Source organism: Euprymna scolopes, chromosome 45, assembly GCF_053919585.1.
Source record: "Euprymna scolopes isolate OS-2025 chromosome 45, ASM5391958v1, whole genome shotgun sequence".
Lineage (NCBI taxonomy): Eukaryota > Metazoa > Mollusca > Cephalopoda > Sepiida > Sepiolidae > Euprymna > Euprymna scolopes.
Genome location: NC_136526.1, coordinates 36,497,251 through 36,510,234, shown reverse-complemented (window position 1 = coordinate 36,510,234; position 12,984 = coordinate 36,497,251).

Sequence of the window (12,984 nt, the reverse complement as noted above, 5' to 3'; positions counted from 1 at the left end):
TATAGATGTACGGAGCTAAACGAAAAATGAACGAAACGATATGAAAAGTTTCGTTTCGTTTTCATACTAAAAAAAAACAAAAACAAAAACAAAAAACAAAATGAAAATAAAGTACTTAATATTTGGAACAGAAGGGAACACAACGAAAGGAATCCAACCCTGCAAAATTCCCTTATAGGTAGGTAAACTTTGAGACGTTATTGTGAAATGGCAGGCAAAATCAATTCGAAAGCAGTAAATTAGCAGGCAAATTATTTATGACAACACAAATGCCTGCCTGCTTATCTCTGATTGCCCTACTGGGGTTTTAAACTAGGGGGGAAAAAATTGGTCAACTTCTCAGAGGGGGGTTGCAGGTTTAAAGTATGATAGCAACATTTCGTTGCAATCAAATCTTTAATTTGGTGATTTTCTTTCAACTGGCACTTTGCTTCTCTTTTTGGTCCCCCGATTTATCGGAGAGAGACCTATGTTTTCAGTTGCGTGCGTGGCGTGCGTGCGTCCATTATTCCGGACAATTGCCAGATAACCGTTCATTAGTTTTTCCTGAAATTTTGCCATAAATTGTATTTCATTAAATAAATGTGCGCAGTGTTACGAAGTTGAGTGCGAAATGTCATTTCAATTTGTGAATCTTTCTTGCAAAGAATTCCCCCTCCCTCCCACAGAAACAAATTAGCAGGAGCAGCCAATACATTATGAAATTAGAAGATACAGCCCCAACCATGACAAATAATAGCGGCAGCAGCTAAAGACAACAATATTTACAAATCTTTACAAAATACCAAAATACTCAAATCTGATTGGTTGATTTCCAACAATTTGACTGGCTGTCAAAATCCAACTTTGACCAATCAGAAATGACTTGCCGTGGGAGCCGGGCACCTGCTATGTTTACGTTTAAATAGAGAGAAGCCCAGCTGATCCAAGGAGATTGGGTCAACAGAGCCCGGCGCACGCCACACGAACCCATGCCAGTCAAGAACCCAACTTCAAACCCAAGGAGAGCAACCAGCTTTAACCCTGGCCAGTTTGGCCATGGGTCTCGACTAAAAGCGAGAAATGAGAAGTACAACAACTTCACCGGTCTACGACCGGCTAATTCTGACTTCCACTCCAGACAACTGGTCAAATCCCCAGCCTAAGGATCAACAAATCTATCGAAGGTGCTACTACCAGATGCAGCTACTACGTACGCCAGGAGACTTGAAAGCTTGCCTGAAAAATGAGACGGCTTCAGACAAAATTGATATCGCTAACTGGCAGACGACAAATCTGTACCATGTTAGGATCAACGAAGCCATGAACCACAGCTGAATAAACGTCCCACTTAACCGTGAGAGGAACAACATTTCAAAACACAAGTAGACGAGAAATCTGCTAAGTTGCTTCCCTTAACGTTTTCCATTGAAAAAAATTTCTTATTTTCCGAGCTTGTTATCAAAACCACTCAGCGCTAAGAATACACAATTATTGAAATATTTCATCAACAGTAGACGACAAATCTGCTGCATTGCTCACCATAGACTTTTGTTCACCTTCAAAATTGTCAAATCGAACCTATACTGCAGAAGCACCTTCAAATTTTAAAATCGAACCTGTACAGCACAAGCACCATCAAAATTGTCAAATCGGACCTATACTGCACAAGTACCTTCAAAATGGTCAAATCGGACTCATACAGCACGAGTTCCTTCATAATTGTCGAATCAGACCTATACTGCACAAGCATCTTCAAATTTTAAAAATCGAACCTATACTGCACAAGCAGATCCAAAATTGTCAAATCAGACCTATACTGCACAAGCACACTCAAAGGTGTAAAATTGGACCTATTGTACAAGCGCCTTCAAAATAGTCCAATCGGACCTATATTACACAAGCACCTTCAAAATTCTCAAATCGGACCTACACTGCATAAGTTCCTTCAAAAGTGTCAAATCGGACCTATACTGCACACACACCTTCAAAATTATCAAATCGGATCTATACTGCACAAGCATCCTAAAAATTATCAAATCGGACCTATACTGCACAAGCATCCTAAAAATTGTCAAGTCGGACCTATACTGCACAAGCACCTTCAAATTTTAAAATCGAACCTATACTGCACAAGCACCTCCAAAATTGTCAAATCATACCTACTGCACAAGCACCTTCAAAATTGTCAAATCGGACCTATTCCGCACAAGCACCTTCAAAATTGTCAAATCAGACCGATACTGCACAAGCATCCTCAAAATTGTCAAAAGAAAAACAAACTATACTGCACCAGCAGCTTCAAAATTGTCAAATTGGACCTATACTGCACAAGCACCTTCAAAAGTGTCAAATCGGACCTATACTGCACTGCACAACCGCCTTTAAAATAGTCAAATCGGACCTATACTGCACAAGCACCTTCAAATTTTTAAAATCGGACCTATGCTGCACAAGCACCTATAATTTTTTTTTAAATCCAACCTATACTGCACAAGCACTTCAAAATGGTCAAATCGGACCTATACTGCACAAGCACCTTCAAATTTTTAAAATCGGACCTATGCTGCACAAGCACCTATAAATTTTTAAAATCCAACCTATACTGCACAACCACCTTCAAATTTTTAAAATCGAACCTACTGCACAACCACCTTCAAAATTGTGAAATCGGACCTACACTGCACAAGGACCTTCAAAATTGTCAAATCAGGCCTATACTGCACAAGCACCTTCAAAATTGTCAAATCGGACCTGTATAAGAGGTGTTTGCTTGACATGACTAAGCCATTTTTCAAATATGTATAAACAATAAAAAGACATTTAAACTTAACACACAACGTGGTCAAGTAGGTGATCGCTCTTGGACGTTTGCAAAATTAAGCATTGTACACTGTCGGAACATATATATATATATATATATATATATATATATATATATATATATATAGAGAGAGAGAGAGAGAGAGAGAGAGAGAAAGAGAGGGAGGGAGGGAGAGAAAGTATATATAAGCAGTTTGCCTTTTTTCCTCTCTCTCTCTCTCTCTCTCTCTCTCTCTCTCTCTCTCTCTCTTTAATCCTAGCAAGCAGTCAGTCCGACGCTGTGAGAAATAAAGAGTAGTAATAGTTTTAGCTGACAGTTATTAAATGTTATGTTATGGTAGTATAAATAGTCGCTCGGTTGGAAAACTCTCAAGGAACAATTTTGTAAAAGCAATTTTTTTTTTATCAGTATTATATCAAATTATATAAAATAATATCTGCAATGAAACAGAAGAACATGGAGATTATTATGATTGCTATTCCAATAGAATTCATTACATATACTCAATAGTAGTCTGCAAGTAACATTTTGTTTGTTGAGCAGTTACTTGCTCGACTAATATATTTAATTTTAAAATAAAGTAAAATAGTTCACTATAAATAGCCAATCGAATTGTGTTCTTTTACAATAATTTTTATACTAATACTCATTAAATACTTAGTAATTAAATTCTTTTACAATAATTTTTTTACTAATACTAATATAATACTTAGTAATTACATTCTTTTACAATAATTTTTTTACTAATACTCATTAAATACTTAGTAATTACATTCTTTTACAATAATTTTTTTACTAATACTCATTAAATACTTAGTAATTACATTCTTTTACAATAATTTTTTTACTAATACTCATTAAATACTTAGTAATTACATTCTTTTACAATAATTTTTTTTTACTAATACTAATATAATACTTAGTAATTACATTCTTTTACAATAATTTTTTTACTAATACTCATTAAATACTTAGTAATTACATTCTTTTACAATAATTTTTTTTTACTAATACTAATATAATACTTAGTAATTACATTCTTTTACAATAATTTTTTTACTAATACTCATTAAATACTTAGTAATTACATTCTTTTACAATAATTTTTTTTTACTAATACTAATATAATACTTAGTAATTACATTCTTTTACAATAATTTTTTTACTAATACTCATTAAATACTTAGTAATTACATTCTTTTACAATAATTTTTTTACTAATACTCATTAAATACTTAGTAATTACATTCTTTTACAATAATTTTTTTACTAATACTCATTAAATACTTAGTAATTACATTCTTTTACAATAATTTTTTTTTACTAATACTAATATAATACTTAGTAATTACATTCTTTTACAATAATTTTTTTACTAATACTCATTAAATACTTAGTAATTACATTCTTTTACAATAATTTTTTTTTACTAATACTAATATAATACTTAGTAATTACATTCTTTTACAATAATTTTTTTACTAATACTCATTAAATACTTAGTAATTACATTCTTTTACAATAATTTTTTTACTAATACTCATTAAATACTTAGTAATTACATTCTTTTACAATAATTTTTTTACTAATACTCATTAAATACTTAGTAATTACATTCTTTTACAATAATTTTTTTTTACTAATACTAATATAATACTTAGTAATTACATTCTTTTACAATAATTTTTTTACTAATACTCATTAAATACTTAGTAATTACATTCTTTTACAATAATTTTTTTTTACTAATACTAATATAATACTTAGTAATTACATTCTTTTACAATAATTTTTTTACTAATACTCATTAAATACTTAGTAATTACATTCTTTTACAATAATTTTTTTACTAATACTCATTAAATACTTAGTAATTACATTCTTTTACAATAATTTTTTTACTAATACTCATTAAATACTTAGTAATTACATTCTTTTACAATAATTTTTTTTTACTAATACTAATATAATACTTAGTAATTACATTCTTTTACAATAATTTTTTTACTAATACTCATTAAATACTTAGTAATTACATTCTTTTACAATAATTTTTTTTTACTAATACTAATATAATACTTAGTAATTACATTCTTTTACAATAATTTTTTTACTAATACTCATTAAATACTTAGTAATTACATTCTTTTACAATAATTTTTTTTTACTAATACTAATATAATACTTAGTAATTACATTCTTTTACAATAATTTTTTTACTAATACTCATTAAATACTTAGTAATTACATTCTTTTACAATAATTTTTTTACTAATACTCATTAAATACTTAGTAATTACATTCTTTTACAATAATTTTTTTACTAATACTCATTAAATACTTAGTAATTACATTCTTTTACAATAATTTTTTTACTAATACTCATTAAATACTTAGTAATTACATTCTTTTACAATAATTTTTTTACTAATACTCATTAAATACTTAGTAATTACATTCTTTTACAATAATTTTTTTACTAATACTCATTAAATACTTAGTAATTACATTCTTTTACAATAATTTTTTTTACTAATACTCATTAAATACTTAGTAATTACATTCTTTTACAATAATTTTTTTACTAATACTCATTAAATACTTAGTAATTACATTCTTTTACAATAATTTTTTTTTACTAATAGTCATTAAATACTTTTTTTTTTTTTACAAAGGTATCACCACATTATCAAGGCCCAGAGGCCACTCAAGGATAAGGGTTAAAGAGTGTACAGTAGAAATTGGTCAATATAGTAATCATTAGTAATGAAAATTTGGTAAATTTAAAAACTTATATGGAACGGCTCATCAAGAACTTATTTACTTTAGACTTGAACACAACCATATTGTAGTCAGCCGGAAAGCAGGAAAACGGAAGACAATTCCACAGGCTTGCAGTTCTAAGAAATAGTAATTAAATTATTTTACAATAATGTTTTTTACTAATACTAATATAATGCTTAGTAATTACATTCTTTTACAATAATTTTTTTACTAATACTCATTAAATACTTAGTAATTAAATTATTTTACAATAATTTTTTACTAATACTAATATAATACTTAGTAATTACATTCTTTTACAATAATTTTTTTAATAATACTCATTAAATGCTTAGTAATTAAATTCTTTTACAATATTGTTTTACTAATACTAATATAATACTTAGCAATTATATTCTTTTACAATAATTTTTTTTACTAATACTCATTAAATACTTAGTAATTAAATTATTTGACAATAATTTTTTTACTAATACTAATATAATACTTAGTAATTACATTCTTTTACAATAATTTTTTTTACTAATACTCATTAAATACTTAGTAATTACATTCTTTTACAATAATTTCAATTTTTAAATTCTATCAATATTTTATAGTAATGACGTCAATTTCATTATCCAATCAAGTGGTATTCTTACTATCGGTGTAATACAACTTATGCCCCAATTTCTTCTTCATATTTCTGTTTCCTTAATCTGCAAGAGGGTCCATCTTCATTTTGGGGAGAACTGTAACAAGATCGACTTCAATTACCTCTCCTGTTTATTATGTTTATTATTTAAGTATAACTTGCAGTTTTATTAAAAAAAAACTTTTTTCATTAATAATTTATTTTCTAATTTCTCATTTTTCATTCTTTGTAGGGAAAATTGTAATGTACCATGATTGGCGCCAATGTCATTCGCTTAAGAAAAGAAAATAAAAAAAGTCTTCAACTCAAAACCTAACCGACACGGGACAAAAACATGTCTTATGCAAATTGAAATGCGGTCGAGTTTGACAATATAAAAAGCCATCATTTCTTCAGTTGAAAACGATTCTTTTTTTGTCGGCTCAATGTCGGTACGGTGTACTTTGCAATCTGGTGTCAATTGAAGAAAACTTGTTTGCGATAAACGTCAAAAAGGGAACAGGACAAATCTTTCTTATGTGTGCTTTGACACGATGAAGTTGGTGATCTGAAAATCATTAGGTACTGCCAAACGATTGTGAAGAATTGTGAAGAACGGAGCGCATAAATCCCGTAACGTCAGACATGTGTTAAGTATGGAAAAGCAAAAGTGACTTAATGATTTTTTAAAACTTTTTTTTATCTTCTTCAAACTGCAATTAATAATTAATCTTTGTTATAATTTTGTTAAGTTTTAAGATTTACACAGTTTAATGATTAATAATATTATAAAAATTTTTATATTAAATATGAAATACGGTTTCACCAAATATGCACGACTGTTCATTTGGATTTGGTTAATTACTGTTTTCCATACTTTTATTTGGTAAAAGGAGACAAACTAGATATGAGAGTGGTCTACAAAATGGTTATTATTTGTGCATATCCAAATAGAATTCGGCATGGAAAAGTGTGCACTGCTTGCCATGAGGAGGGAAAAACTGGAAACAACAGAAGGTATAGCACTGCCCGATCAAACAGAAATGAAGGCACTAGGTGAACATGATACCTGGGAGTGCTGGAAGCAGACGCCATCAAAGCAACAGAAATGAATAAAAATATTGGAAAGGAATACCTCAGAAGAACAAGAAAACTCCTCGAAACCAAACTAAATAGTCAAAACCTAATTAAAGGAATAAACACATGGGAAGTGTTACTAGTAAGATACTCTGGAACTTTTATAAACTGGATCAAAGAAGAACTAAGTAATCTCGACCAGAAGACCAGGAAACTAATGACAATGAACTACACCGGAAGGATGAGACTGACCGACTATCTGTGAAAAGGAAAGACGAAGAAAGAAGACTGTAAATAACATGAAAAAAGAATGACCAAAATACATAATGCAGAACACCGAAAGAATAATTACTGCAGCCAGCGACTCGGAAGAAACAAACAAGATAGAAAAAGAGACGAGGAATAAGACAAGGACAGAAAAATGGGAAGAGAAACAGCTACATGCACGATTCATAAGGATTACAAAAGATGAGACAAACGAAAACATTTGGAAATGACTACAAAAAGGAAACCTTAACGGGGAAACTGAATCACTAATAACAACTGCACAAGATAATGCAATTAGGATCAACCACATCAAAGCTTGGATCCACAAGACACACAAAAAAAAAACAGCAAATGCAGACTCTGCAGATAGAGAGACAAAACAATAAACCACATAAGTGAATGCAGCAGACTAACCCAAAAAGAATATAAAAATAGACATGATCAAGTGGGGAAGGCAGTGTATTGGCAATTATACAAACAAATGAATTTTGAACACACAGACAAATGGTACAAATATAAACCAGCAGCTGTAATGGAAAATGAAAATCACAAGATCCTATGTGACCTGTGTGAAAGCTCCTTGTGCGCCAATAATAATAACAATAATACAAATAATAACAACAACAATACAAACAACAACAATAATAACAATAATGCTGATGACACGACCATCTATGGCAACGCATCAAAGACCGTAAATGGCAAAGTTCTCTCTGATTCTCTCTTCTCTGATCTTGAGCACGTGGTACAGTGGGGGAAGAGGTGGCTGGTTACTTTTAATGCATCTAAAACCAAGCTCCTATCTTTACACCATCGATGCTCTGATGCCCATCTGTCATAAATTGAAATGGATTGCTCTTGTATTGGGGAGGTTCCATGTTTTAACAAGCTTCTGGGTTTAACCTTTACTCCTGATCTGAAATGGAACACGCACATCAAGTCAGTTGCCAAGGTCGCTGGAGGATGGTGGGATCCTTCTACCACAGAAGAGATGTTGCGAGCCTGTCTTTGTTTTATCGTTATTTTCATGGCAAGTGCTTGTCTGAGCTCTAATCTCTGGTCCCCCCCACCAATCTTTCATGATAACACCTGTCTGGCTGAAACCACTGTCAGTAATTTTCCCCACTCTTTATCTGTGCCTAAATCCAAGCATAGATTCCATGAACAGAGCTTCTTTCTTAGAAGTGCACGACTGTGGAACTCTATTCCGTTTGCCTGTTTCCCACCTGACTACAACTTGGATGTCTTCAAGTTTAACATAAACAAATTCCTGACAAACCGACCCCTTAAGTAAGACACTTTATCAAATCTCCAATACTAATGATTACTACAATACTATCTCATTGATTACTGTACACGCAATAACCCTTATCCCCGAGTGACTTCCGGGCCTTGATAAGTGGTGACCTCCATGTACAAAAATATTTTAAAAAATAATACCAACAATAATAATAATTTCTTATTCAGCATAGTCGAAAACCTAAACAAATAAGTCACATTTAAAACAAAATTGTCCAGGTGAACCGAATGTATGAAAATGACCAATTTTAGTAGTGGTGGTGGTGGGGGTAGGCAGTTTCAGAAAAGTGGATTTTTCTGCTAGGTGGAAGGGGGGGGGACAGTCTCAGAAAAACGCATTTTGTTTCTGCTAGGTGGCAGTGTTGGTCGTAGATGAGTAAATTTGTTTATGGCGCGCTCGTAAAAAAGATGGCCGCCAAAGAATACAATGCTTAATACAGTTTTTTTTTATATCTTGATAACTACTTATTTCTGCAAAATTTCAATGCGATTTTCGTATTCGAAAACCGTTAGAAAAAGTCGTTTTTAAGGAAAATTGTGGAGGTGGATCTAATGTAAAAAAATACCAAATTTTTTTATGGTGTACATACTCGTCATAGAACGAAAATGCCATCTTCCAGAAATCATGTAAACTGATCAATTATTTTTTTTTTTAATTTAAAATTACACAGATTTTTTCAAGTGCAAGTGTTTATTCAGATTGGCACTGGTAGCGATAAACTTGAATAAAAAAAATTATATTATACCTGAATGAAGATTGCATATTCTAAACAAAATCACAAAAATTGATCAAGTAGTTCTTGTTCTATTTACAAAAAAAAAAAGTAAGTAACAAACGATGCCATATTTTGCTAAGGGGAGGTAATCAGTGATTATTTTGACAGTTTCCACGTGCAATAGGGTTGTCTGCCATTCTCCATAGATTCGTTGATTTCAATTTTTAACCGTCATTGAAATGGAGTAAAATTTGATTATCTATAATATAAATCACACCTGTCTGTTTAAATGTATGTATGTATGTGTGTGTGTATGTATGTATGTATGTATATATGTTTGTATGTCTGCCTTAAACTTTTGACAGAGGCGATGGATTTTCAGAAGGTCTGTATCTTTTTGAACCCTTCGCACGACAAATATCAAAAAGTTGGCTAAAAAACATTAATTCCTTCCTGGGCAGTTTTCTACAGAGAGAAGTCGCTTTTTTTCGTTGATATTTTTGAAAGTCATCCCCTATTTTCAATTGACTAGCCTTAATCTAAACCTTTGCCACTTCCGATTTGGCGATGGGCGCAACAGCAAGGATATCATGTTTTTTTTTTTCCACATTCTTTTCCTCCTTCGCGGTACGGATGCGAGCCTGCTTGCTTACTATGACTTTTTTTTTTTTTTTTGCTTAATATACACCTCCAAACAGCCGGGCAATGCCGGGCAATGCCGGGCATCCAGGCTAGTCTTGAATAAAAATAATACATGATAAAATTATGTGATTTTTAAAAAAAATTTATCTTCATCCTGTGACTGGTACTTATATCATACAGGCATTATATATCTTCTTTAATTTCGACTGCCGTCATAAGTGCCAATCTGAATAAGCACCAAAAATTTTTTATGATTTACATACTCGTCATGGAACGAATGTTATTTTTTAAAAATCACGTACATTGATCAAGTATCTTTTTTTATTATTTCAGAAAAATTAAATTCTACAATTTTTAGCAGTTAAATAGTTTTTGCAGCTATTGATTATCTTTTATAAAGAAAAAATAAATCTCGTTAGTTGAATTGAGTTGTCCACCCTTGAATTTTAATGCATTCTATTTTTAGTGTGCAATCACTTATTGGGTGAGAAACAGTCCACCGATAATGCCCTGCAGACATAAATTCAAAATAGGGGCATGAGCAACAGCCTGAGTACTTTGAAAACCCTTGGGCATATTTTACAATCCATTGACATTCAAAAAAGTGGTAAAAAAAATTCATACATAACAAATAAATGTTCTCAAAGGCAAGATACCTATCTGATTAAGTTTTTAGTGATTTTACTCTAAAACGTTTAATCAGTTTGAAAAATAGTGTTGAGCGTTCGGTGAGAACAAGAAAAATGCCACTGTTACTCCTGCTCACACTGCCAGGATAGATAAACCAAAACAGCCAACTCTAAATGCCGCTGGTTCCAGCGAGGACTAGGCCTACTTCCAATTGGACGGATGATATCACAGCTGCGAGAGTATAAGGAGGTGATAAAATAATCCAACTGGTTGAATGTTGCAATGGACTTTTACACAAGGGCTTTACCCAAAAATATCTGGTGGCAGTCTGACAGTCATGAGTGCTATCAGCAGACTAGCCATTCAGGAGAAAAATAAATGGCTGTGAGGGTGATATTGCATAACATGGTACAAGATCAGGATAAATCTGTCCACATTTTTGGTGCTCGATTTTGTGGACAAACAAATATTTGCCAATTCGTCATCACATTCCCAAGTTGCAATGGTAACGTGAATTACACCGATGCGATCATGTGAGTTGCATTGAGTAAAGACATTGGAGATACTTACAGTCATTTTGATTTCCTCGGAGACAAAAAATCAAGACATGTAATTAGAATAGGCGTTCCAGTATATTGAAGCCAAAGAAGACAGCAACAGATCAGCCTCATGACTGCTCAACACTTGCTCAGTTGAAAACACATGTTCATCCTATCAATGATTGAAACAACCAGCTGAGCATGACAAAATCAGTTTATGCTTGTATCTTGGCATGCGTGGTCATGGCATACAAACCCGCTGGCATCCGCAGAAAGCACTGCACAGCCTTAGACCTTAAATGTGAATGCTGTCAGAGCAATAACCTTTACTAAATAATGAAGACAACGTAAGGAAGTTTCATTTTAACATTTAATAAACAACTTTATTTGTCATCCTTGTTAGTAGCGTGTTCAAGAGAGAAACGGGTTAATAGGTGGAAGTGTACTTGTGTAAAGATAGATTTAATATATTGCCGGCTCGTTGAGGAAAGAACAGTTCCGTTTCCACGTGTTTATAGCTAGTAGTCGTCGGAATGAAGTAAACCAGTTAAAGGAGAAAGAAAGAGCAAGGTCTTCAGTCTATTTAAGTGTTGCAGTGGATGTGTGTGTGTATTGGTATATCGAAGACAGCAGTTCTGTAACATGATAAAGAATGTTTGTTTGGGTACCGCACGTGGAAACAAATGGAGTTAGAAGGTTGCCATGTTAGCTTGTACTCAGGAGGAAAGAGGGTTAAGAATTTTAGATTTTGCCTTTTATGTACTTGGTCACGTGATTGGACAAGCCAGGGAGAAAATGGATTTCAAATCTTGAGCTGCGAGAATTAGCTCCTGCCTGTGATTGTAGCAATTTTCAGCTGCTACAAACCATTTTGAGATTGTCATAGTAGAGACAACCTTAATGACATAAGACCAACACAGTCGAAAAGACATAACAACGAAAGACAAAAATCAAGACGTCATTAGAATAGGTGTTCTAGTTTATTGAAGCCAAAGAAGACAGCAACAGATCAGCCTCATGACGGCTCAACACTTGCTCAGTGGAAAACACATGTTCATTTATTTGTCATCCTCGCTAGTAGTGTGTACCAGAGAGAAACGGGTTAATAGATGGAAGTGTACTTGTTTAAAGATAGATTTAATGTATTGCCGGTTTGTTAAGGAGAGAATAGTTCTGTTTCCATATGTTTAGAGCTAATAGTTGTCAGGACGGAGAAAACCGGTTAAAGGAGAAAGAAAGAGCAAGGTCTTCAGTCTATTTAAGCATTGTAGTGGATGTGTGTGTGTGTGTCGGTGTATCAACGAGAGCAGTTCTGTAACATGATAAAGAATGTTCATTTGGATACCGCATATGGAAACAAATGGGAGTTTGAAGAGAGCCATGTTAGCTTGTTGTACTCACGTTCAGCCTGGGGTCTTGACCCCAGGCTGAACGTGAGTACAACAGGCTAATATCTGCTGCCAGCTGAAGTCAGGAGGAAAGAGGGTTAAGAGTTAGATTTTGCCTTTTATGTACTCGATCATGTGATTGAGAGCTCGCTTGTGATTGGACAAGCCAGGGAGAATATGGATTTCTAATCTCGAGCCACGAGAATTAGCTTCTGCCTGTGATTGT